This window comes from Calliphora vicina, chromosome 4 (genome assembly GCF_958450345.1).
Source record: "Calliphora vicina chromosome 4, idCalVici1.1, whole genome shotgun sequence".
Classification (NCBI taxonomy): domain Eukaryota; kingdom Metazoa; phylum Arthropoda; class Insecta; order Diptera; family Calliphoridae; genus Calliphora; species Calliphora vicina.
The window spans coordinates 117714207-117740762 of NC_088783.1; positions in this window are offsets into that span (position 1 = coordinate 117714207).

Genomic DNA, 26556 nt, shown 5'->3' on the forward strand with positions numbered 1-26556 from the left:
GCGGTAATTAAATGGTGTAATAAAGTATTATAATTTAATATGAAACGGATGTAATAATAATATATTATTAAAATTGGGCATAAAATTTAAGTTACTTTGGCATAAGTTCTGGGTAATTTGCTTTGAATTAATATATAATAAAAATGTTGAACAAAAGTATGCTTTAAATTAGTTAGTTTTTAATGGGCTTAAAATACAAATTACAAATTTTGTCCTTAATTAAGCTAACAAACAAATGTTTGTAGGAATAACTTAAAGCCTGGAATTTTTTTGAATAAATTAGCAATTTTTGGCAAAATAAAATTCTTTTTACTAAATTACTTAAGATTATTTTTCCAAAAATAATTTGTTTGTATTCTTTTAATGGATTTTTATTGCTCCTTTGTATAAATTTGTACGTTTTTCATATTTGGTACCTTTCTGAAAAAGTACTTTTTTTTGTACTTTTAAGTTTTCTACCTTTTTCCTACAATTTTGTACACAAGCGTTTAGTTTTGGTCATAAAAAATTAAATTCTAATTTGTTTTTTGCAATTTATAGCTATTTTCGTGGTACTTTTATTAATTTAGTTTTGGTACTTTTCGGAAAAAGTACTTTTTGCAATTTTTTGGTATCTTATCGATTTTTTAATGGAATAACATTTTAATTTTAAACATTTGGTAGGTTTTTGTAAAAAGTACTTTTTTGGTACTTTTTATTTTTTGTCTGTTTTTTCAATACAATTTGGTCCAAGCAAAGAAAATTCTTAATTCTTTGGCTATAAATTGCTTTTCTGGTGGTACTTTATAGAGAATGCGCTTTTGGAACATATTTTTGAGATTCATCGGGAATTTTTAGTTTCGGTACCTTTTTGAAAAAGTACTTTTTTATGATATTTTTTTTTCTTAAAATTTGTACACAAGAGTTTAGTTTTGGTCCTAAAAAAATATAATTCTTATTTTTATTTCGCAATTTATGGCTATTTTCGTGGTAATTTTATTAATTTCGGAAAAAGTACTTTTTGATTTTTTTTTTGGGTTTTAATCGATTTTCTATGGAGCAAAATTACAATTTTAAACATTTCTTAGCCTTTTGAAAAAAGTATTTTTTTTGGTTTTGGCCCAATTTTAAACATTTCTTAGCCTTTTGAAAAAAGTATTTTTTTTGGTTTTGGCCCTAAACAAATAGAATTCTTATTTTTTTTTTGGCAATTTATGGCAATTTTTGTGGTACTTTTATTAATTTAGTGTTGGTACTTTTCGGAAAAAAGTACTTTTTGCAATTTTTTGGATTTTAATAAATTTTCTATGGAACAAAATTTAAATTTTAAACATTTGGTACTTTTTTGAAAAAAGTACTTTTTTGGTACTTTTTTTATTTTGTTTGTTTTTTAAATAAAATTTGGTGCAGTCAAAGAAAATTCTTAATTCTTTTGAAATATATTGCTTTTTTGGTGATAAATTTTGGAGAATGTGCTTTTGGAGCATATTTTTGAGTTTCATTGCTTTTAGTACCTTATTGAAAAAGTACTATTATTTGGTAATTTCTCTATTTTTATATTTTTCCTTAAATTTTGTATCCAAAAGTATTGTTTTGGTCCTAAACAAATAAAATTCTTATTTTTGTTTTGCAATTTTTCGTTATTTTCTTGGTACTTTTATTAATTTAGTGTTGGTACTTTTAGAAAAAAAGTACTTTTTGCAATTTTTTGATTTTTAATCAATTTTCTATGAAACAAAATTAAAAATTTAAATATTTGGTAGCTTTTTGAAAAAAGTACTTTTTTGGTACTTTTTATATTTTGTCTGTTTTTTCAATACAATTTGGGCCAAGCAAAGAAAATTCTTAATTATTTAGCTATATATAGATTTTCTGGTGGTAATTTTTAGAGAATGTATCGCTATTTTCGTGGTATTTTTATTAATTTAGAATTGGTACTTTTCGGAAAAAGTACTTTTTGCAAATTTTTGGTTTTTAATCGATTTTCATAGGAAAAAAATAAAAATTTAAACGTTTGTTACACTTTTGAAAAAAGTACTTTTTTTGGTACTTTTTATTTTTATAGTTTATTCCTTAAAATTTGGATGCCAGAAGATAGTTTTTGCACAAAACAAAGAACGTTTTTATTTTTTGCTTTTTACTTTGTTCTTTTATCATTTTTCTATTGGTCCTTTTTTTAGAAAAATAAATTTTTGTACTTATTTTTAGTTTATCATGGGGTTTTGTATAAAAATATTGAATTTTTCAACATTTGGTACTTTTTTAAAAAATATTTCTTTAAAATTTATAGTATTGTTTTGTTCCTAAAAAGAAAAATTTTTAATTTTTTATAATTTATCGTTTTTTTCCCGGTACTTTTACTAATTTATTCCTTGTACTATTTTCTGTATATCTGAATTTGAAAGTAGGTAAATTTTGCTACTTTTTTAGCAACATCTTAAACTCGAAAATTTCTAAGAATACCTTGTGTAATTTTATTTTTAAATATTATTTATGTTTTATTTCAATTCTTTACAAAAAGAAAATAAATCATTATCATTTACACCATTTCTTTTTCTCTCCTTATCACACAAAATGTTTGGCATATCTTTTGTTTAACCAATTCCTAAAGAAAAATACCTTGAATAACTTTTGTTTATTGTTCAACCGGAAATGAAAATTTGGTTATAGAAACAGAGACAATCATTTGATTAAATGATTTATCATGTTTATGCTCCCATGCTCACATTTTTTTCACACAAAAATATTAATCAACGTAAAAAGCCAGCAAGAAAAACAAAAACAAACAAAGAAACAGCAACAAAAATAATAATAAACAGGTTTTTTTTAGTGTATGTAGGTATATTTGTTATGCTCACTCTCATAGTTAAAGAAAATACAGCTATTTCTTACTCTCTTGCACTCATGGAAACAGTTGGGTATGAAACAGGGATGGGAAATTGAAGGAATAAAGTGTTACTCAATGATATGTTAAGCATTTTAATTAACTTTATGCTCTAAGCGATAAATACGGATTAATTTATTTCTATGGAACTTACTACAGCTTTTACTCAATAAATTTTTTAGTTAAAATTTCTTTAAAACTAAAATAATGTATTTCATTAAGAAATAGTATTGTATTATCCAGCCCTGTTATGAGAGTACTCTCTTTTTACCGTTAAACTACATTAGCATAATCATTATTTACTTGTTGATATTGCTGTTGTTGTTATTGTTGTTGCCTCAGCTGCAGTTGTTTGTTTACATTTTTTTTTGTGTGATCTGCTCTTAATGTAACAGTGGAGTATGTATTTTGAGTATAATTGTTTTTGTAAAGAGACAACGATATATTACACAGTCCTTAGAGTGTTTTAAGTAATTGTGTGATGTTTTAATGCAAATATGTTTAAGCATGTTAGTTTTTTACATATTTATATACATTTTTCTAATAAATATTTAAAATGACTGGGACCATGTTACAAAGTAGAAGGAAAACTTTAGCTCATAAGCGAAATTTTTAAAATTTTACTGAATTTAATTTATATTTAAAGCTCTAATTAAAAATGTGTTTAAAAATATGAAAATTTCCTTAAGAAAAAACTTCCCTTTAAGAGAAATTTGTCACTAAGAGGGCTATTTCTAAACTGTTATTAATATCACATTTAATATTAAATTTTTTCTAAGAATTTTTTTTAAAAAAAATTAAAATTCTGTGATATTAAAAATTTCCCTTGAGGGGAAATTTTCAAAAACATACTAAATTTACATTAGGTGTAAAAATTTTAATAAAAAAGGGTTTAAAATGCGGAAATTTCCTTTTAGAAAAAATTTTTTTTAAAGGAATTTGTTTTAGTAAATGGCAAATTTTTAAAATGTTTTAAAATTTCTTGTTTTATATTAAAATCTTTTTACGAAACTGGAAAAAAAAATTAAAAATTCTTTGAAAATAAAAATTTCCCTTGAAGGGAAATTTTTGCTTATAAGGGAAATTTTAAAAAAAGTTCCAAATTTGCATTTAGTAAGAAAATCTTACTGAGAATTTTTTTCAAATGCGGAAATTTCAGCTTAGAATAAATTTCCCTTAAAGGGAATTTTTTTAGAAAAGGGAAATTTTAATTTTTTTTATCATTTTCTCGTTTTATTTTAAAATTGTTTTACGAAATTGGAAAAAAATTTAAAAATTCTTTGAAAATAAAAATTTCCCTTGAAGGGAAATTTTTGTTTATATGGGAAATTTTAAAAATCATTCCAAATTTGCATTTAGTAAAATAATTTTACTAAGAATATTTTTTTCAAATGTGGAAATTTCAGCTTAGAATAAATTTCCCTTAAAGGGAATTTTTTTTTAGAAAAGGGAAATTTTAAATTTTTTTACAATTTCTCTTTTAAATTAAAATAAAGTTCCGAAATTGGAATAAAATTTAAAAATTCTTTGAAAATCAAAATTTCCCTTGAAGGGAAATTTTTGTTTATAAGGGAAATTTGAAAATTTTAATGAATTTTTTTTACATTTAAAGCTTAAATTAAAAATTTGATATTAAATTAATATGGAATTTTTTTTAGGAAAAATTCCCTTATTGGGAATTTTTTTAAATATGGGAATTTTTGAATTTTTTTGAAATTCTAATTTGATATTAAATTTTGTTTCCGAAAATGAAAAAAAAAATTAAAATTCTTTAAAATAAAAAATTTCCCTTAAAGGGAAATTTTTCAAAATTTTTAAAAAATTTCCTTTTAAGGTCATATTGGAAATTTAAAAAATTAAGGGAAACATTTTTGTTATGGAAAATTTTAAAAATTTGGCCAAAATTGCTTTCTAAATGCTTTAAAACTCATATTTATGTTTGTCCCTAAATGTACACTACTTTATTCATGACCAGACGTATGAGTGTTATTAAATAATTAGAAAATAAGTATACGCTCTGATAAATCTACTTTTTACCAATATATTACTTATGGGTGTTACTTTGCCTCATTCAAAAATTAACATAATGTTAGCAAAAAGTAGACATATTATATATCACAAGATAGGAAATTATGTCTTCTTTGCCAATATGAAATAAAATTTTCATTGTCTTAAAAACTCGTATAAGATTTATGCAAAAAAAAACATTATGATGAATTTTTTATTTGAGAGTTTTTTGAAAATGTTTCTTAATTCTTAGTAAAACTACGAATTAAATGGTTTCCAAATGCTTTAAAACTCATATTTATCCTATAGAACATTTTTAGTTATAAAAACAATTTGAAAATTTTATTGATTATTAAAGAAATTAGTCTTTTCCACTGGCATTAGAAATTTACCCTGTTGATTTTATATTTCTACTTTTTTCTTATATGTAAATTGTAATGTTTATTTTATATTATTGTTGTTGTTACAGAAATTATATATTATTTCTCCTAAGTGAACATTTAAATATTTATATTATTTATTTATTGTTGACTTTACCTGCTGTGATCAAAAGGAATAACTACATTTTAACAAACATACCTACACTCTGTTTTTCATATAGATTTACTTAAAACCTACAGATACATACATATATATATGTACTCAAGTATATTTGTATATGTAAACTAGGTAATTGTATGCAGACATACATATGCTTATAAATATTTATGTAGGCGTTGCTTTCTATACTTTATTTATGGATAAAAGAATGTGGACTTTGTAAAGCCAACAATCCTAAGAGTATTTATACTGGACCTTAGACAGCAAAAAAATGGAAACAAAATGAAAGAAACATATTTGAAAAGCCCACACAACTTCGCAAAATAAACTAAAACTGAACAATAAACCTGCACAGAAACTAAGTTTATATTTTCCTTCTATAATTATTCATGATTCCTTTCATTTGTGGTATATATTGCTCTATTAATTTCAAATGTTTTAAATCCATCCATGACAAACAATTTGGACTTTATGGCAAGATAATATAAAAGTCCATACTTGCTTATTTCTAATTTAATATAGTGAGATTATGTTGTCCCCTTCCTGTTACTTTATATCCAAACAAAAACTGTCATTCAAATCCTTGATATTTCTCCAAATTGGCGTTTTAATTAATCTGAAATCTTGTTACATTCTGGTTATTTATTAACATCCCTGCTATTCTTGCTTACTACATGACAATTTTATTTATTAACTAACAAACAAATAACATCCTTTAACTTAGATTTTCATGTTGGTATTAATTTATTTGCTAAAAACAACATTGACATAAATAAAAGTTAAAAAAGTTGTAGTTGCTATATTCAAACATAAATTTTATATTGAGCTAGTCTTTTCAAACTTTTATTCAAACAATACTTACATACTTACCTACTTACATTTATATTTGCCCCTAAATATACACTACATTATTCATGACCAGACGTATGAGTATTATTGAATAATTAGAAAATAAGTATACGCTCCCATAAATCTAGTTTTTACCATAATATTACAGCTTAATGTTACTTTGCCTCATTAATACTTAAACATAATAAAGGTAAAAAGTAAACATTTTATATATCAAAAGATAGGAAATTATGTCTTCTTTCTTAATAAGAAAACAAATTTAATTAGATAAAACCTCTAACCAGATTTATGCAAAAAACCCGTCATGATATAATTTTTTCTAAAAAATTTTAATACAAATGTCTTATAGTTTGTCATTAAGAAAAAGCTTTATATAGACATGTTATATATCATAAGATAGGTAATTCTGTTTAGTTTTTAAAAATCTTTAGTGAATTCCAATATTTGACAAATCGTTTAAGACTTTTAAAAAAATTGTGTTAAGGCCTTTTATTTTAAGATATATTAATTTCAAAGTTTTATAGCTTGCTATATAACAATGTCTAGTTTAATATAATACAAATCATAAGATAGAAAATTATGTCTAGTTTTCTAAACTATAGTTTCTTTACCAAGCGTATGAGTAATATTAAGTAATTATAAAATAAGTATACGCTCGCATAAATCTACTATTACTAAAATGTTACAAATTGCTGTTACATTGACTTCTTATATATCACGTGATAGGCAATTATACAGCCTTATATGTTATGTATAAAGAGTTTAATTATTGGAAAACTTTTAGAACAGATTTCTAAAAAAAAACTGTGAGATGGTTTGCTCGCTTTAGATGTGTCGATTTTGAAACGAAAAACAAAGATCACCCAGGCCAGCTAAACAAAATTGAAGACCAGGAAGCTTGCAAAATTATTGGGAGCTACTAAAGCAGCAAACTTTAAGCCCCACCTTGCCCCGTTCGACTATTTATGTTTCGATTGATGCAGAATGGTCTCTCTGGGAACAGAATAACCGATATTGTAGGTAGGTCTTTAGATAGTATTATTTAAGCTGCTACTAAAGGTCTTTAGATAGTCCTATTTGGGCTTCTATTGAAGGTCTTCATATAGTCTTATTTGGGCTGGTATTGAAGGTCTTTAGATAGTCTTATTTAGGCTGCTATTGAAGGCCTTTAGATAGTCTTGTTTGGGCTGCTATTGAAGTTCTTTGGATAGTTCTACTTGGGCTGCTATTTAAGGTCTTTAGATAGTCTTGTTTGGGCTGTTATTGAAGGTCTTTAAATAGCCTTGTTTGGGCTGCTATTGAAGGTCTTTAGATAGTCTTATTTGGGCAGCTATTGAAGATCTTTAGATAGTCTTATTTAGGCTGCTTTGAACGTCTTTAGATAGGCTTATTTGGGCTGCTATTGAAGGTCTTTAGATAGTCTTATTTGGGCTGCTATTGAAAGTCTTTAAATAGTCTTATTTGGGCGGCTACTGAAGGTCTTTAGATATTCTTATTAGGGCTGCTATTGAAGGTCTTTAGATAGTCTTATTTGGGCTGCTATTGAAGGTCTTTAAATAGTCTTGTTTGGGCTGCTATTGAAGGTCTTTAAATAGCCTTGTTTGGTCTGCTATTGAAGGTCTTTAGATAGTCTTATTTGGGCAGCTGTTGAAGGTCTTTAGATAGTCTTATTTGGGCTGCTATTGAAGATCTTTAGATAGTCTTATTTGGGCTGCTATTGAAAGTCTTTAAATAGTCTTATTTGGGCTGCTATTGAAGGTCTTTAGATAGTCTTATTTGGGCTGCTATTGAAGGTCTTTAAATACTCATATTTGGGCAGCTATTGAAGGTCTTTAAATAGTCTTGTTTGGGCGGCTATTGAAGGTCTTTAGATATTCTTATTAGGGCTGCTATTGAAAGTCTTTAAATAGTCATATTTGGGCAGCTATTGAAGGTCTTTAAATAGTCTTGATTGGGCGGCTATTGAAGGTCTTTAGATATTCTTATTTCAGCTGCTATTGAAAGTCTTTAGATAGTCTTATTTGGGCTGCTATTGAAGGTCTTTAAATAGTCTTGTTTGGGCTGCTATTGAAGGTCTTTAAATACTCATATTTGGGCAGCTATTGAAGGTCTTTAAATAGTCTTGTTTGGGCGGCTACTGAAGGTCTTTAGATATTCTTATTAGGGTTGCTATTGAAGGTCTTTAGATAGTCTTATTTGGGCTGCTATTGAAGGTCTTTAAATAGTCTTGTTTGGGCTGCTATTGAAGGTCTTTAAATAGCCTTGTTTGGTCTGCTATTGAAGGTCTTTAGATAGTCTTATTTGGGCTGCTATTGAAGGTCTTTAGATAGTCTTATTTGGTCTGCTATTGAAAGTCTTTAGATAGTCTTATTTGGGCAGCTGTTGAAGGTCTTTAGATAGTCTTATTTGGGCTGCTATTGAAGATCTTTAGATAGTCTTATTTGGGCTGCTATTGAAAGTCTTTAAATAGTCTTATTTGGGCTGCTATTGAAGGTCTTTAGATAGTCTTATTTGGGCTGCTATTGAAGGTCTTTAAATAGTCTTGTTTGGGCTGCTATTGAAGGTCTTTAAATACTCATATTTGGGCAGCTATTGAAGGTCTTTAAATAGTCTTGTTTGGGCGGCTATTGAAGGTCTTTAGATATTCTTATTAGGGCTGCTATTGAAAGTCTTTAAATAGTCATATTTGGGCAGCTATTGAAGGTCTTTAAATAGTCTTGATTGGGCGGCTATTGAAGGTCTTTAGATATTCTTATTTCAGCTGCTATTGAAAGTCTTTAGATAGTCTTATTTGGGCTGCTATTGAAGGTCTTTAAATAGTCTTGTTTGGGCTGCTATTGAAGGTCTTTAAATAGTCTTGTTTGGGCTGCTATTGAAGGTCTTTAAATAGCCTTGCTTGGGCTGCTATTGAAGGTCTTTAGATAGTCTTATTTGGGCTGCTATTGAACGTCTTTAGATAGGCTTATTTGGGCTGCTATTGAAGGTCTTTAAATAGCCTTGTTTGGTCTGCTATTGAAGGTCTTTAAATAGTCTTGTTTGGGCTGCTATTGAAGGTCTTTAGATATTCTTATTTGGGCTGCTATTGAAAGTCTTTAGATGGTCTTATTTGGGCTGCTATTGAAGGTCTTTATATAGTCTTATTTGGACTGATATTGAAGTTCTTTGGATAGTATTATTTGGGCTGCTATTGAAGGTCGTTAGATTGTCTTATTTGGGCTGCTATTGAAGGTCTTTAAATAGTCTTGTTTGGGCTGCTATTGAAGGTCGTTAGATTGTCTTATTTGGGCTGCTATTGAAGGTCTTTAAATAGTCTTGTTTGAGCTGCTATTGAAGGTCTTTAGATAGTGTGTTTTGGGCTGCTATTGAAGGTCTTTAAATAGCCTTGTTTGGGCTGCTATTGAAGGTCTTTAAATAGTTCTGTTTTCGCTGCTATTGAAGGTCTTTAGATAGTCTTGTTTGGACAGCTATTAAAGGTTTTTATATAGTCTTATTTGGAAGTTCTTTGGATAGTTCTTTGGATAGTATTATTTGGGCTGCTATTGAAGGTCTTTAGATAGTCTTGTTTGGGCTGCTATTGAAGGTCTTTAGATAGTCTTGTTTGGGCTGCTATTGAAGGTCTTTAAATAGTCTTGTTTGGGCTGCTATTGAAGGTCTTTAGATAGTCTTATTTGGACTGCTATTGAAGTTCTTTGGATAGTATTATTTGGGCTGCTATTGAAGGTCTTTAGATAGTCTTATTTGGGCAGCTATTGAAGGTCTTTAAATAGTCTTGTTTGGGCGGCTATTGAAGGTCTTTAGATAGTCTTATTTGGGCAGCTATTGAAGGTCTTTAGATAGTTTTATTTGGACTGCTATTGAAGTTCTTTGGATAGTCTTATTTGGGCTGCTATTGAAGGTCTTTAAATAGTCTTGTTTGGGAGGCTATTGAAGGTCTTTAGATAGTCTTATTTGGACTGCTATTGAAGTTCTTTGGATAGTCTTATTTGGGCTGCTATTGAAGGTCTTTAGATAGTTCTATTTGGGCTGCTGTTGTAGGTCTTTAAATAGTCTTGTTTAGGCTGCTATTGAATGTCTTTAGATAGTCTTATTTGAACTGCTATTGAAGGTCTTTAAATAGTCTTGTTTTTGGCGGCTATTGAAGGTCTTTAGATAGTCTTTTGGCAGCTATTGAATGTCTTTAGATAGTCTAATTTAAGCTGCTATTGAAGGTCTTTGAATAGTCTTATTTGGGCTGCTATTGAAGGTCTTTAAGTAGTCTTATTTGGGCTGCTATTGAAGGTCTTTAGATATTCTTATTTGGACTGCTAGTGAAGGTCTTTAGAAAGGCTTATTTGAGCAGCTATTGAAAGTCTTTTGATAGCCTTATTTGGTCTTTAGATATTCCTATTTAAGCTACTATTGTAGATCTTGAACGTCTTATATACTAATCTAGAAGCTTTAAATTTTGCACATTTTTGGTTTTATTTAATTTATCCTAAACACTATACATACATAGCTTTAGTTCCAAACGTAAATACTAATTAAATCTTAATTTAATTATAATGAATTATAACAAGGGACCCTAACAGCAGCAAAAACAAAAGCTGGGTTAGAAATCATCAACAGCAGCAACATCATGGTGACTCTCATTATCATTAGTTTTTGTATGAATGAATGAATGAAGAAAGCATCATACTGTCATGTTAGCTAAACATGACAAGGCATGTTTATTCATACCGAAACATGTCTGCATGTGTTTATATAAACATAATCATTTGTAGAATCTAATAAAACAGCAAATGACCAAATAAGGATATAAATAAACAAATAATTGTGTGTAGGTTTAATATATACTTGGATACAGGGTTTAAATTACAATCAAATACACAACTTGTTAGAGTTATTATGGTAACCACTAATGATTTGCGAAGGAGGTTCTAATTTTGCATGCATTATGAAAACAAAGGACAGACGGATTTTCCTAGAAACAGTCCATTTAGGAATCTTGTATTTCGTTGCATTAAGTAAATGAAATATTACTTTAACTAATGTAATTGATTGGCATTAAAACAAATCTTAATGAACAAACCAAAATTGAGCAATTACTTTTGGGTAGAGGATAAATAATTTCCTATTTCAATTCATACATTATTCTTGCAACTATTTTGAGAGTTAAACACAGAAAAACACAGCTAATTTTAAAAATTTATTTTTTTGTCTATATAAAACACTATTTAAACCAATTAAATTGGTCAATTCGGCTGAAACTTTTTTTCCATTTATAGTGTTTCTTTACAATTTAAAATTGTCGATTTTTGGAGTTTCTTTCAAAAGACTTTGTTTGCTTTTCAAGTGAAAAATAAAGAAAAAAATGATGGAAAATTTAATGCTGACCTGTTGCAAATTCCTTCTTTCTTCTTCTCTCCAAATTTTTACTGGAAAAACAAACAAAGTTTTTAACAACACAAAAACAATTTCTTTTAAAGTTCGCTTCCCAAAAAAACAAATGAATACTTACAAAAATAAACAAAACTGTTAAAAAGAATTTTGTTTTTTTATTCAAAAAAAAAAAGAAATAAACTCTTAAAAAATGTTTTCTTAAAAGCAAGAGAAGTAGAAGTGGAAAAAAACTTTCAAAATTGTTTAAAAGTTAGAACTTTCTAGAATATTATTAATAATTTTGTTTTATATTTTTTTCATCCCAAAAATATCTGTCTGTCTGTTATTTACCTTTAATTGGCTTTTAAAAACAACAAAATGCTTTTCATCATTTTTTTGTCGATTTTTCCTGATAAATTAGTAAATTATGTTTGTTTCTTTTAAGCTACTCCTTGGAGATTTTTTTTTCCTTAGTTCAAAGCTAAATTATATTTATTTTTTTCTGACCCTCTAACCGTGTTTAGTTATAATATATGAAATTTAAATTGCTTTTTTTAAAAAAAAAAATAATATTGTTGCCATAGAGCAGCAAATCAAGAAAAAAGGAAAAAAAATCATTTTAAAAAACAAATTATTTACCGGCCTTAAGTATTAAAAAGTTTTCTCCAAGGATTAGCTAATATTTATTTGCGATATATTTTATTTCATTTAATATTTCAACATAGAATTGTGAGGACGATTAATAAAATAAAATTAGTTTCAATTGTAGGTCTTAGCATACCCTACACTACAATTGCAGAGAGGGTATTATGTGATTTCACTGATGTTTTTCATTTCAAAAATTAATAGTCTTACTGCTTGACTTAAAATCACTTTCTGAGTCAATTTAAAAATATCCGTCCGTCCGTCTATCCATCTGGCTGCCTGGCTATCAATGTAAACTTGTATGCACAGGTTGCAATTTCGAAGATATTTCGATAAAATTTGGCAAACGTATTATCATCGGCCCAAAGACCAAGCTTATTGAAACTAGCTTAATATAGAATTAAATCACGGCACCAAATTAAACGTTTCAAAATGGGTCATAGTTCCCATATAAGTCTTAGTCTCCTATCGAAGGTGTTTCTATAGGCCAACTTATGCTTCAATCAAAGGTCTTTCTATAATTTAAATTAAGCTTCAATTGAATGTCTAAACACAGTCTAAATTAAGCTTCAATAAAAGGTCTTTCTATACTCTAACTTAAACTTCAATTGTAGGTCTTTTTATAGACTAAACTAAGCTACAAGCAAAGAACTTTATAGAGTTTAAATTAAGCTTCAATCGTAGGTATTTATATAAAGTCTAAATTAAACTTTAATAGTAGGTCTTCCTATAGTCCAAATAATGCCTCAATCAAAGGCATTTATATAGTCTAAATCAGGCTTCAAACAAAGGTCTTTCTATGTTAAAATTAAGTTTCTCTAGTCTCGTCTCTAGTCTCGTCTCTAGTCTCGTCTCTAGTCTCGTCTCTAGTCTCGTCTCTAGTCTCGTCTCTAGTCTCGTCTCTAGTCTCGTCTCTAGTCTCGTCTCTAGTCTCGTCTCTAGTCTCGTCTCTAGTCTCGTCTCTAGTCTCGTCTCTAGTCTCGTCTCTAGTCTCGTCTCTAGTCTCGTCTCTAGTCTCGTCTCTAGTCTCGTCTCTAGTCTTGTCTCTCTAGTCTTAGTCTTAGTCTTAGTCTTAGTCTTAGTCTTAGTCTTAGTCTTAGTCTTAGTCTTAGTCTTAGTCTTAGTCTTAGTCTTAGTCTTAGTCTTAGTCTTAGTCTTAGTCTTAGTCTTAGTCTTAGTCTTAGTCTTAGTCTTAGTCTTAGTCTTAGTCTTAGTCTTAGTCTTAGTCTTAGTCTTAGTCTTAGTCTTAGTCTTAGTCTTAGTCTTAGTCTTAGTCTTAGTCTTAGTCTTAGTCTAAGTCTTAGTCTTAGTCTTAGTCTTAGTCTTAGTCTTAGTCTTAGTCTTAGTCTTAGTCTTAGTCTTAGTCTTAGTCTTAGTCTTAGTCTTAGTCTTAGTCTTAGTCTTAGTCTTAGTCTTAGTCTTAGTCTTAGTCTTAGTCTTAGTCTTAGTCTTAGTCTTAGTCTTAGTCTTAGTCTTAGTCTTAGTCTTAGTCTTAGTCTTAGTCTTAGTCTTAGTCTTAGTCTTAGTCTTAGTCTTAGTCTTAGTCTTAGTCTTAGTCTTAGTCTTAGTCTTAGTCTTAGTCTTAGTCTTAGTCTTAGTCTTAGTCTTAGTCTTAGTCTTAGTCTTAGTCTTAGTCTTAGTCTTAGTCTTAGTCTTAGTCTTAGTCTTAGTCTTAGTCTTAGTCTTAGTCTTAGTCTTAGTCTTAGTCTTAGTCTTAGTCTTAGTCTTAGTCTTAGTCTTAGTCTTAGTCTTAGTCTTAGTCTTAGTCTTAGTCTTAGTCTTAGTCTTAGTCTTAGTCTTAGTCTTAGTCTTAGTCTTAGTCTTAGTCTTAGTCTTAGTCTTAGTCTTAGTCTTAGTCTTAGTCTTAGTCTTAGTCTTAGTCTTAGTCTTAGTCTTAGTCTTAGTCTTAGTCTTAGTCTTAGTCTTAGTCTTAGTCTTAGTCTTAGTCTTAGTCTTAGTCTTAGTCTTAGTCTTAGTCTTAGTCTTAGTCTTAGTCTTAGTCTTAGTCTTAGTCTTAGTCTTAGTCTTAGTCTTAGTCTTAGTCTTAGTCTTAGTCTTAGTCTTAGTCTTAGTCTTAGTCTTAGTCTTAGTCTTAGTCTTAGTCTTAGTCTTAGTCTTAGTCTTAGTCTTAGTCTTAGTCTTAGTCTTAGTCTTAGTCTTAGTCTTAGTCTTAGTCTTAGTCTTAGTCTTAGTCTTAGTCTTAGTCTTAGTCTTAGTCTTAGTCTTAGTCTTAGTCTTAGTCTTAGTCTTAGTCTTAGTCTTAGTCTTAGTCTTAGTCTTAGTCTTAGTCTTAGTCTTAGTCTTAGTCTTAGTCTTAGTCTTAGTCTTAGTCTTAGTCTTAGTCTTAGTCTTAGTCTTAGTCTTAGTCTTAGTCTTAGTCTTAGTCTTAGTCTTAGTCTTAGTCTTAGTCTTAGTCTTAGTCTTAGTCTTAGTCTTAGTCTTAGTCTTAGTCTTAGTCTTAGTCTTAGTCTTAGTCTTAGTCTTAGTCTTAGTCTTAGTCTTAGTCTTAGTCTTAGTCTTAGTCTTAGTCTTAGTCTTAGTCTTAGTCTTAGTCTTAGTCTTAGTCTTAGTCTTAGTCTTAGTCTTAGTCTTAGTCTTAGTCTTAGTCTTAGTCTTAGTCTTAGTCTTAGTCTTAGTCTTAGTCTTAGTCTTAGTCTTAGTCTTAGTCTTAGTCTTAGTCTTAGTCTTAGTCTTAGTCTTAGTCTTAGTCTTAGTCTTAGTCTTAGTCTTAGTCTTAGTCTTAGTCTTAGTCTTAGTCTTAGTCTTAGTCTTAGTCTTAGTCTTAGTCTTAGTCTTAGTCTTAGTCTTAGTCTTAGTCTTAGTCTTAGTCTTAGTCTTAGTCTTAGTCTTAGTCTTAGTCTTAGTCTTAGTCTTAGTCTTAGTCTTAGTCTTAGTCTTAGTCTTAGTCTTAGTCTTAGTCTTAGTCTTAGTCTTAGTCTTAGTCTTAGTCTTAGTCTTAGTCTTAGTCTTAGTCTTAGTCTTAGTCTTAGTCTTAGTCTTAGTCTTAGTCTTAGTCTTAGTCTTAGTCTTAGTCTTAGTCTTAGTCTTAGTCTTAGTCTTAGTCTTAGTCTTAGTCTTAGTCTTAGTCTTAGTCTTAGTCTTAGTCTTAGTCTTAGTCATAGTCTTAGTCTTAGTAAAGATCTTTATATAGTCTAAATTAAGCTTCAATCAAAGGTCTGTCTGTAGTTTAAATTAAGCTTCAATCAAAGGTCTTACTATAGCCTAAATTAAGTTTTAATTTCAGATCTTTCTATGGTCGAAATTATGCTTCAATCGTACATCTTTATATAGTCTGAATTGAACTTCAAACGCAGGTCTTTCTATAGTCTTAATTAAGCTTCAAACGCAGGTCTTTCTATAGTCTAAATTAAGCTTCAATCAAAGGTCTGTCTGTAGTCTAAATTAAGCTTCAGTCAAAGGTATTTCTATTGCCTAAATTAAGATTCAATTTTAGATCTTTCTATAGTCTAAATTATGCTTCAATCGTAAGTCTTTATATACTTAGTCTAAATTTAACTTCAATCATAGGCCTTTGTATAGTCTAAATTAAACTTCCATCAAAGGTTTTTCTATAGTCCAAATTAAACTTCAATCAAAGGACATTATATAGCCCAAAGTAAGCTTCAATCAAAGGACTTTCTATAGTCTTAGTTAAGCTTCAATCAAAGGTCTTTAAATAGTCTAAATTAAGCATCAATCAAAGGTCTGTCTGTAGTCTAAATTAAGCTTCAATCAAAGGTCTTTCTATAGCCTAGATTAAAATTCAATTTCATATCTTTCTTTAGTCTAAATTATGCTTCAATCGTACTTCTTTATATAGGCTAAATTTAACTTCAATCAGAGGTCCTTGTATAGTCTAAATTAAACTTCAATCAAAGGCTTTTCTATAGTCCAAATTAAGCTTCAATCAAAGGACTTTTTGTAGTCTAAATTAAGCTTCAATCATAAGTCCATATATAGTCTAAATTAAGCTTCAATCAAAGGTCTTTCTATAGTATAAATTAAGCTTTAATCATGGCTCTTTCTATAGTTTAAGTTAAGCTTCAATCAAAGGTCTCTATATAGTCTAAATTAAGCTTCGATCTTATGTCTCTCTAAAGTCTTTATTAAGCTTCAATCAAAGGTCTCTATATAGCCTCTACTTAGCTTTAATGTTAGGTATTTCTATTCTTATTTAATCTAAACTCATAGGTCTTTGAATTCTCCTATCTTTTCTTTTGCACGCTGCCACTAATTACTCATAAACTTAAATGATTTTGCCAAAATATTACATTAAATGAAAAGCTTAATAATCTAGTAATTTAACTAAACAGTTTAGGATGTACAAAAGAATCATAAACAAAATCTCATATTTAAAATACAACTTTGATGTTTAAGTTAACAAAGAACTAATTTACTTTCTTCCATAGTTCCCCACCCCCACAACCAAACATTTATTAGAGATTAAAAATCATGGGTATGAGAAAATGTTAATGAAATTCCTTGTTATATAAACATTATATTTAAGACAGCTTGTTGTTTTAACAAATTATCATAAGTAAATTTGTATAAAGTAATGGAAAATGTATGCTCGCTCTACTTTGAAGGATTTTGTTATAATTCCAACTCCTACTCCGGCTAGATTTAGGAAAAAGTAAACATTTCTTTTAAAACAGAAAAACATTAACAGCAAATAGATATCTTTGAAGCGGTTAATGATTTAAGTAGGTAGGTAAAGACTTAAAGAAATTGTAAATAAACAACGAATTTATGAATACATTTCTAGTGTTTCTGGTATAATTCATTATAAAGTCTAAAGACATTTCTTTATTATAATTAAGAAAATATGTTAGTTTAGAGAGATTATAAGGAAATTGTTTAAAAGCTGTTAAAATGATTAGAGATAAAGAAAAATTAAAGTTATTTCAATTAGAATTTGGAAATTTAGGAAACCTATTGCAGGAAATTTAGGAAACCTATTGCAGCTAAATGAGAACCTGTGATTAAGTCAGAAATTCTAATATTTTGTAGAATTTTGTCTCTGAATTTTCAATATATAATAATTTTTCAAACAAATATCAATTAAATGTTAAAACCTCTATTATTTTAAACATGATTTTTCAGGTCATCCTAGCATAGTTGTTGATTGTATAAAATTTAATACTTTTACTAAAAAACCTTTTAACAGTTGGCCTTAGCTACACACTTAACCAAACAAATTCAATTAAAAATAATAATAACTCAAGCTCATGCACAAATCAAAAACTGTAACTGACAAACAAATTATAATTGAAATTAATAAACTTTTAATATTATTATTATTACAAAATAATATTAAATTTGCTATACAAACATGTAAACTTAGATACGTGTGCAGTAAAATAATTGTCTATGCAAATAAGTTGCTATAGATATAAACATTAGTGGTCTCCTGAAATTTTTTGTGAAAAAATTTTTAAGGAAAAAATTATTTTTCCCGATTTTGACCCATTTTAGGCCCGAATTACTATAGTGTTATATACGTCATTGGAAAGGTGCTTAAAATACCTATCATTAGATATCAATATTGTCTATATAGTGATAGTAATACAGATATAGTTACAAATAGTTTAATTATCGAGGTAGTCATGGTTTTTTGCTTATATCTCAGCCATTTGTGATCCGATTTTCTCGATTTTAAATAGCAACCTAACCGGGACTATAGCGGATATATTGATGTATGAATCATTAATGTAAGTTATATGGGGACTACTAAAACTTGATTTCAACATACAAATGGACATGAAGAAAATCATGAAAACCATAAAAAAGTTACTTTTTGAAACAAACTTTTTTAGAAATGGTACCCTCAAACAAACTTAACCCTGAATTTAGTTGGTAACGTCGACAACATATTTTTCCTGCATACCAACAGGGCCAGCCTAATGTACATGATTCTATATGCACAAATAAAACTTTAGAAATATGATATTTATACAAATACATTTCGACATTTACTATTTGTGAATGTTTTACGATTTGTGAATGTTTTTCCCCCAATTAAATTTGTTAACAAATATGAGTAAATATTTTAATGAAATATTGCTGCTGGCAAAATTATTTATTATAAATATATAATTTACATAAATTGTTTGTTTTGTACAATATTTGAGGCAATGAGAGTGTTTAACTTAATTTCAATTTATTAAACTATGTATTTAACAAATCAGAAAAATATATTCGGCTGTGACGAATCTTATATACTTTAAGATACATATTAAAATTTTTATTTTGTAAAAAAAATGTTTGGTGCAAAGTTTTTTCAAATGAAAAATTTCAATATAACAGTTTTTTCCAACGAAATATTTCAGTATAACAGTTTTTTCTATAGAAAAATTTCAGTATAACAGTTTTTTTTACAAAAAATTTCAGTATAACAGTTTTCTCTACAAAAAAAATTGCAGTATAACAGTTTTTTAACGAAAAATTTCAGTATAACAGTTTGTTATAAAGATAAATTTCAGTATAACAGATTTTTCTAAAGAAACATTTCAGTATAACAGTTTTTATGATGAAATATTTCAGTATAACAGTTTTTTCCTAAGAAATATTTCAGTATAACAGTTTTTTCAACAAAAAAATTTCAGTATAACAGTTTTTCTAAAGAAAAATTCCAGTATAACAGTTTTTCTAATGAAATATTTCAGTATAACAGTTTTTTCTAAAGAAATATTTCAGTATAGAAGTTTTTTCTACAGAAACATTTCAGTATACCAGTTTTTTTAAAGAAAAATTACAGTATAACAGTTTTTTCCAAAGAAATATAACCGTTTTTTCAACAAAAAAATTTCAGTATAATAGTTTTTTTTAACGAAAAATTTTAGTATGACAGTTTGTTCTAAAGATAAATTTCAGTATAACAGTTTTTTCTAAAGAAACATTTCAGTATAACAGTTTTTCTAAAGAAATATTTCAGTATAATAGTTTTTTCTATAGAAAAAATTTCAGTATAACAGTTTTTCTAATGAAATATTTCAGTATAACATCTTTTGCTATGAAAACATGACAGTATAACAGTTTTCTCTAAAGAAAAATTTTAGTATGACAGTTTTTCTACAGAAAATTTTCAGTATAACAGTGTTTTTTTACTGAAACATTTCAGTATAACAGTTTTTTTTAAAGAAAATTACAGCATAACAGTTTTTTTCCAAAGAAATATTTCAGTATAACAGTTTTTCCCAAAGAAATATTTCAGTATAACAGTTTTTTCTGCAAAAAAATTTCAGTATAACAGTTTTTTAACGAAAAATTTCAGTATAACAGTTTGTTTTAAAGATAAATTTCAGTATAACAGTTTTTTCTAAAGAAAAATTTCAGTATAACAGTTTTCTTAATGAAATATTTCAGTATAACAGTTTTTTCTAAAGAAATATTTCAGTATAGAAGTTTTTTCTATAGAAAAAATTTCATTATAACAGTTTTTCTAATGAAATATTTCAGTATATCAGTTTTTTCTAAAGAAATATTTCAGTATAGAACTTTTTTCTATAGAAAAAATTTCAGTATAACAGTTTTTTTCAAAGAAATATTTCAGTTAACAGTTTTTTCCAAAGAAATATTTCAGTATAACAGTTTTTTCTAAAGAAACATTTCAGTATAACAGTTTTTCTAATGAAATATTTCAATATAATAGTTTTCTCTATAGAAAAAATTTCAGTATAACAGTTTTTTCTATAGAAAAATTTCAGTATAACAATTTTTCTAATGAAATATTTTAGTATAACAGTTTTTTCTAAAAAAATATTTCAGTATAATAGTTTTTTCTATAGAAAAAATTTCAGTATAACAGTTTTTTCTATAGAACAATTTTAATATAACAGTTTTTCTAATGAAATATTTCAGTATAATAGTTTTTTCATCTGAAATATTTCAGTATAATAGTTTTTTTCCTAAGAAAAATTTCTGTATAACAGTTTTTTCCTCAGAAATATTTCAGTATAACAGTTTTTTCTATAGAAAAATTTCTGTATAACAGTTATTTCTTAAGAAAATTTTCAGTATAACAGTTTTTTCTATAGACAAATTTTAGTATAACAGTTTTTTCTTTAGAAACATTTCAGATAACATTTTTTTTCTACAGAAACATTTCAGTATAACAGTTTTTCTATATTAAAATTGCAGTATAACAGTTTTTTCTATAGAAAAATTTCACTATAACAGTTATAATATCAATATGACAGTAGTTTCTATAAAATATATTGAGTATTTCATTGAGCTTTTAGTTTATTAAACCTAAAAGTATGCAGCAGTATGCAGTCCTAGCAATTTGTTTGAAAAACATCTCAGTTATGTTGAGAATTTTCTTTTAACAAAAGTCTTTAAAGTGTTTTCGAATAACGAAATGTTTTTGACATTTCTAAAAACTACACACAATTACCTTTCTAACGATATATAATATGTCTTTGTTGGCTTTTTTGCTTGTAAAAATAATGAAGGGTCAAAAGTAGCTTTAGGTAATATTATAGTTTATCAGAGCGTATACTTATTTTCGATTTATTAAAATAATACTCATACGCCTTGGTATTTCGCATATAGTTCCTTTTAAATGTTTTTACACTGGTAACATTCTTTACCAGTGTAAACAATATATAAAATGGTCATACCGTTTGCAATTTCTGCATTTTTCATTTCCGACCCCATAATGTTTATATTTAGCCATGACCGTCTTTAAATTTGTATGTTGAAATCATGTTTTTGTAGCCCCCAAATAACTTAGAGACATGATTCGTACATCAATATATCCGCTGTAGTACCGGTTGGGTTCCTATTTAGAATCGATAAAATTGGCCCACAAATGGCTGAGCTATAAGAAAAAAACCAAGACTACCTCGATTTTATACTTTCTTTTTTCTATATCTGGATTAATAAGATAATATAGACAATATGGATATCTAATTATAGGTATTTTAAAGACCTTTCCAACGACGCTTATAAAACCATAACAATTCGGACCTATAATTGGTAAAAATCGGGAGAAATATTTTTTAACTCAAACTTTTTTCTCAAAAAAAAAAAAAAATTAAAAATTATTGAATGTAATTTTTTATCATTCATAGTTTTTCACTGATAAAATTTTTCCAGAAAAAAATGTTTTTGGAAAAAATTTTTTTTTTTTCATTTTTGCACAAAAATCTAAAATTTTTATTTATTTGATTTTTTAAAAATATGTTTTTCTTTATTTAAAACAATTTGGCAAATCTTTTACATATTACAAGCCCATAATAATAAAATAAATCTAATAATTTTTTTGTTGATATTTGCTGAAATGAGTGTTGATTAGTCTTCTTTTTAAACATATTAAATCATCACTTTATGAACACGAAAATAAATTTAATATTTATAAGCTAACAAACAATCTTTAACATTAAAATATGAAATTGAATTGCTTCACAATCTTTGATGTTTCTCTTTTTTATGATGTTTTGATAGAATTTTATTAAAATTTTCCTTTAACTTCCAGCAAGGAAAAGCACGTTAAAGGTAATTTGAGGAAAGTGCTAATAAACAGTAAATCTTGTATGTGTTTGATCAAAGTGTAAAGAAATTGCGTTCAGCTTTATGTTACAGCAGAGGTAATTACTTTTATTATTTTACCTTACAAACATTTACACTTCAGCAACCGAGTAATAAGTAGTAATCATGATGATGGTGGCTGGGTTATAATGATTTCTTATGAACATGTTGAAAGATTAATAATACAAGAAAAGGAAAAAAGAAATAAATGTAAGAAGGAGGACTTTGACAGGCCTATAGTAAGCTAAGTCGACTTCCAGGAACCGTAAATTACAGAAAATATTGTTAATAATGCAAGACAATTCTTAATATAACAGCTTTAAGAATTTGTATTCACAAAAGACCTACTTAAATCATTTAACAAACTCTTTTTATTAATTTCGTTAAAGATTTATGAAAATAAACTCAAACTTCTAAATCTAAAAAGCTTAAAATAAAAGCAGTTTATTTCCCTCCAAAAATTATATTCTATTTTTAGCTTTACACTCTCTGCCTTATTTATAGCTAAACATAATGCTAAAAACCTACTTAATATAGCTTATACCTTCCCATAAGTAGGTAGAAATTTTTGCATAAAAAGCACCTTCAAAGTATGCTTTACTTTATACATATTCATGTATTATAAATGGCTTCGTATTGTCGTGTGTGTAAAAGAGAAATATATAAGCATATTGCTGCTGGATGAGTGGTTTATAAGTAAATAACAACCAAATACACATACATCAAAAAAAAAACCCAGCAATACAGACATTCAAACACATACATTTACTCTTAACACTCATACTGCCACTCAGTTGTCATAAGTTTGTTTTTACCCCCCAGTTTAATACACCTTGCACAGTGTTTGAAAAACAAACAGAAATGTATGCAGCAGAAATGAATTGTTGGGTTAAGGGAAATGATATTTCTAAAAAAAAACAAAACTGAACTCAAAAGAAGTAGAATACAAATAATTGCCCAAAGAAAAATAGTAGTAAATTTACTAATTTTTTTTAAAAACAACTAAAATATTTTGTTTGTGTTTTAATTTAAAGGAAAATACTAAAAAAATGTAAACAAATTTGTTTAAAAAAATAGTAGTAAATCTACTACTTTTTTGAAAAAAGTAGTAAATTTAAAAAATATCTCTAAAAGTTTAATTGTTTTATTAATTTAAAGACAAATTTTAAAAAATATCAAAAATAATTTTTTTTAAAAAAGTAGTAAATTTACTACTTTTTTAAAAAAGTACTAAAATGTTTAAAATTTGTCTTAATTTAAAGTAAAATGTTAAAAAATAATGAAAATACAATTTTTCCAAAAAGTAGTAAATTTACTACTTTTTACAAAAAGAATTAATATATTAAAATTTTGGCTTTATTTGAAATAAATTCATAAAATGACCAAATTTTGCTTTCAAAAGGCATTAAAAGTTTAAACTAACTTATATTTCTATTTAAAAAATAACTAAATTTCATAATATTAAAAAAGTTCATGTTGAATTTACTACTTTTTTCGAAAAGTACTATAAATCTTAAATTGTTGCCTAATTTAAAATAAAATAATAAACATCATTAGATTAACAAAATTTAGCTTTAAAAATGTATTAAATTTAAAAACTAAAATAGTATTAAATATACTACTTTTTTAAAAAGTACCAAAATGTATAATTTTTGGCAAAATTTAAAGCAAAATGTTTAAAAATAGCAAAAATTAAATTATTTCAAAAAAGTAGTAAATTTACTATGTTTTTAAAAGGTAGTAGATTTACTACTTTTTTTAAAAAATTGTAAATTTTGTTTACATTTGAAAGAAAATTTTCAAAAGTCTAAAAAAAATTAATTTTCAAAAAAGTAGTAGATTTACTACTTTTTCAAAAAAGTCCAAATTTAATTAAAATATTACTTAATCTAAAGGAAAGTGTTCAAAGATCAACAAAATTTCATGTTTCAGGAAAAAATTTAAAAAATATTAACTTTTGAAAAAGTAGCAGATCTACTACTTTTTTAATAAATTTTAAATTTGTTTATATTTTTAGTTAATTTGAAATAAAATTTTCAAAAATAAAAAAATATTGATTTTCAAAAAAGTAGTAGATTTACTACTTATTCAAAAAAGTCCAAATTTAATTAAAATATTACTTAATCTAAAGAAAAGTGTTTAGAGATCAACAAAATTTCATGTTTCAGGAAAAACTTTAAAAAATATAAACTTTTGAAAAAGTAGTAGATCTACTACTTTTTTAATAAATTTTAAATTTGTTTCTATTTTTAGTTAATTTGAAAGAAAATATTCAAAAATCTAAAAAAAAATAATTTTCAAAAAAGTAGTAGATTTACTACTTTTTCAAAAAAGTCCAAATTTAATTAAAATATTACTTAGTCTTAAGAAAAGTGTTTAAAGATCAACAAAATTTCATGTTTCAGGAAAAAATTTAAAAAATATTAACTTTTGAAAAAGTAGCAGATCTACTACTTTTTTAATAAATTTTAAATTTGTTTATATTTTTAGTTAATTTGAAAAAAAATATTCAAAAATCTAAAAAAAATTAATTTTCAAAAAAGTAGTAGATTTACTACTTTTTCAAAAAAGTCCGAAATTTATTAAAATATTACTTAATCTAAAGGAAAGTGTTCAAAGATCAACAAAATTTCATGTTTCAGGAAAAAAATTAAAAAATATTAACTTTTGAAAAAAGTAGTAGATCTACTACTTTTTTAATAAATTTTAAATTTGTTTATATTTTTAGTTAATTTGAAAGAAAATTTTCCAAAATCTAAAAAAAAATAATTTTCAAAAAAGTAGTAGATTTACTACTTTTTCAAAAAAGTCCAAAATTAATTAAATTTTTACTTTATCTTAAGAAAAGTGTTTAAAGATCAACAAAATTTCATGTTTCAGGAAAATTTTAAAAAATATTAACTTTTGAAAAAGTATTAGATCTACTACTTTTTTAATAAATTTTAAATTTGTTTATATTTTTAGTTAATTTGAAAGAAAATTTTCAAAAATCTAAAAAAAAATTATTTTCAAAAAAGTAGTAGATTTACTACTTTTTCAAAAAAGTCCAAATTTAATTAAAATATTACTTAATCTAAAGGAAAGTGTTCAAAGATCAACAAAATTTCATGTTTCAGGAAAAAATTTAAAAAATATTAACTTTTGAAAAAAGTAGTAGATCTACTACTTTTTTAATAAATTTTAAATTTGTTTATATTTTTAGTTAATTTGAAAGAAAATATTCAAAAATCTAAAAAAAATAAATTTTTAAAAAAGTAGTAGATTTACTACTTTTTCAAAAAAGTCCAAAATTAATTAAAATATTATTTAATCGTAAGAAAAGATCAACAAAATTTCATGTTTCAGGAAAAAATTTAAAAAATATTAACTTTTGAAAAAGTAGTAGATCTACTACTTTTTTAATAAATTTTAAATTTGTTTATATTTTTAGCTAATTTGAAAGAAAATATTCAAAAATCTAAAAAAAAAATTATTTTCCAAAAAGTAGTAGATTTACTACTTTTTCAAAAAAGTCCAAAATTAATTCAATTTTCACTTAATCATAAAAAAAGTGTTTAAAAATAAACAAAATTTTATGTTATAGGAAAAAATTAAAAAAATATTAACTTTTGAAAAAGTAGTAGATCTACTACTTTTTTAATAAATTTTAAATTTGTTTATATTTTTAGTTAATTTGAAAGAAAATATTCAAAAACCTAAAAAAAATTAATTTTCAAAAAAGTAGTAGATTTGCTACTTTTTCAAAAAAGTCCAAATTTAATTAAAATATTACTTAATCTAAAGAAAAGTGTTTAAAGATCAACAAAATTTCATATTTCAGGAAAAAATTTAAAAAATATTAACTTTTGAAAAAGTAGCAGATCTACTACTTTTTTAATAAATTTTAAATTTGTTTATATTTTTAGTTATTTTGAAAGAAAATATTCAAAAATCTAAAAAACATTAATTTTCAAAAAAGTAGTAGATTTACTACTTTTTCAAAAAACTCCAAATTTATTTAAAATATTACTTAATCTTAAGAAAAGTGTTTAGAGATCAACAAAATTTCATGTTTCAGGAAAAAATTTAAAAAATAGTAACTTTTGAAAAAGTAGTAGATCTACTACTTTTTTAATAAATTTTAAATTTGTTTATATTTGTAGTTAATTTGAATAAAAATATTCAAAAATCTAAAAAAAATTAATTTTCAAAAAAGTAGTAGAAAAAGTAGTAGTTCAAAAAATTCCAAAATTAATTAAATTTTCACTTAATCATAAAAAAAGTGTTTAAAAATAAACAAAATTTTATGTTATAGGAAAAAAAATTAAAAACTAGTTACTTTTCAAAAGGTAGTAGAAATAGTACTTTTTTAAAAAAAATACTTTTCAAAAGTGGGATATTTGTAAAAATTTTTAAGTATGTAATGATATGTCAGAAAAATTCATGTTTCAGGAAAAAATTAAAAACTAGTTACTTTTCAAAAGGTAGTAGAAATACTACTTTTTTTTAAAAATTGTAAATTTGTTTGTAATTTTAATTTATTTGAAAGTAAATGTTCAAAATTTAAAAAAAAATTACATTTTAAAAAAGTAGTAGATTTACTACCTTTTCATAATGTCCAAAATTTAATCAAATTTGTATGTAATCTTAAGAACAGTGTTTAGAAATCAACAAAATTTCATTTTCCAGGAAAAAGTATAGAAAATAATTACTTTTGAAAAGGTAGTAGATTTACTACTTTTTTTAAAAAAATATAAATTTGAAAGAAAATGTTAAAAAATTAA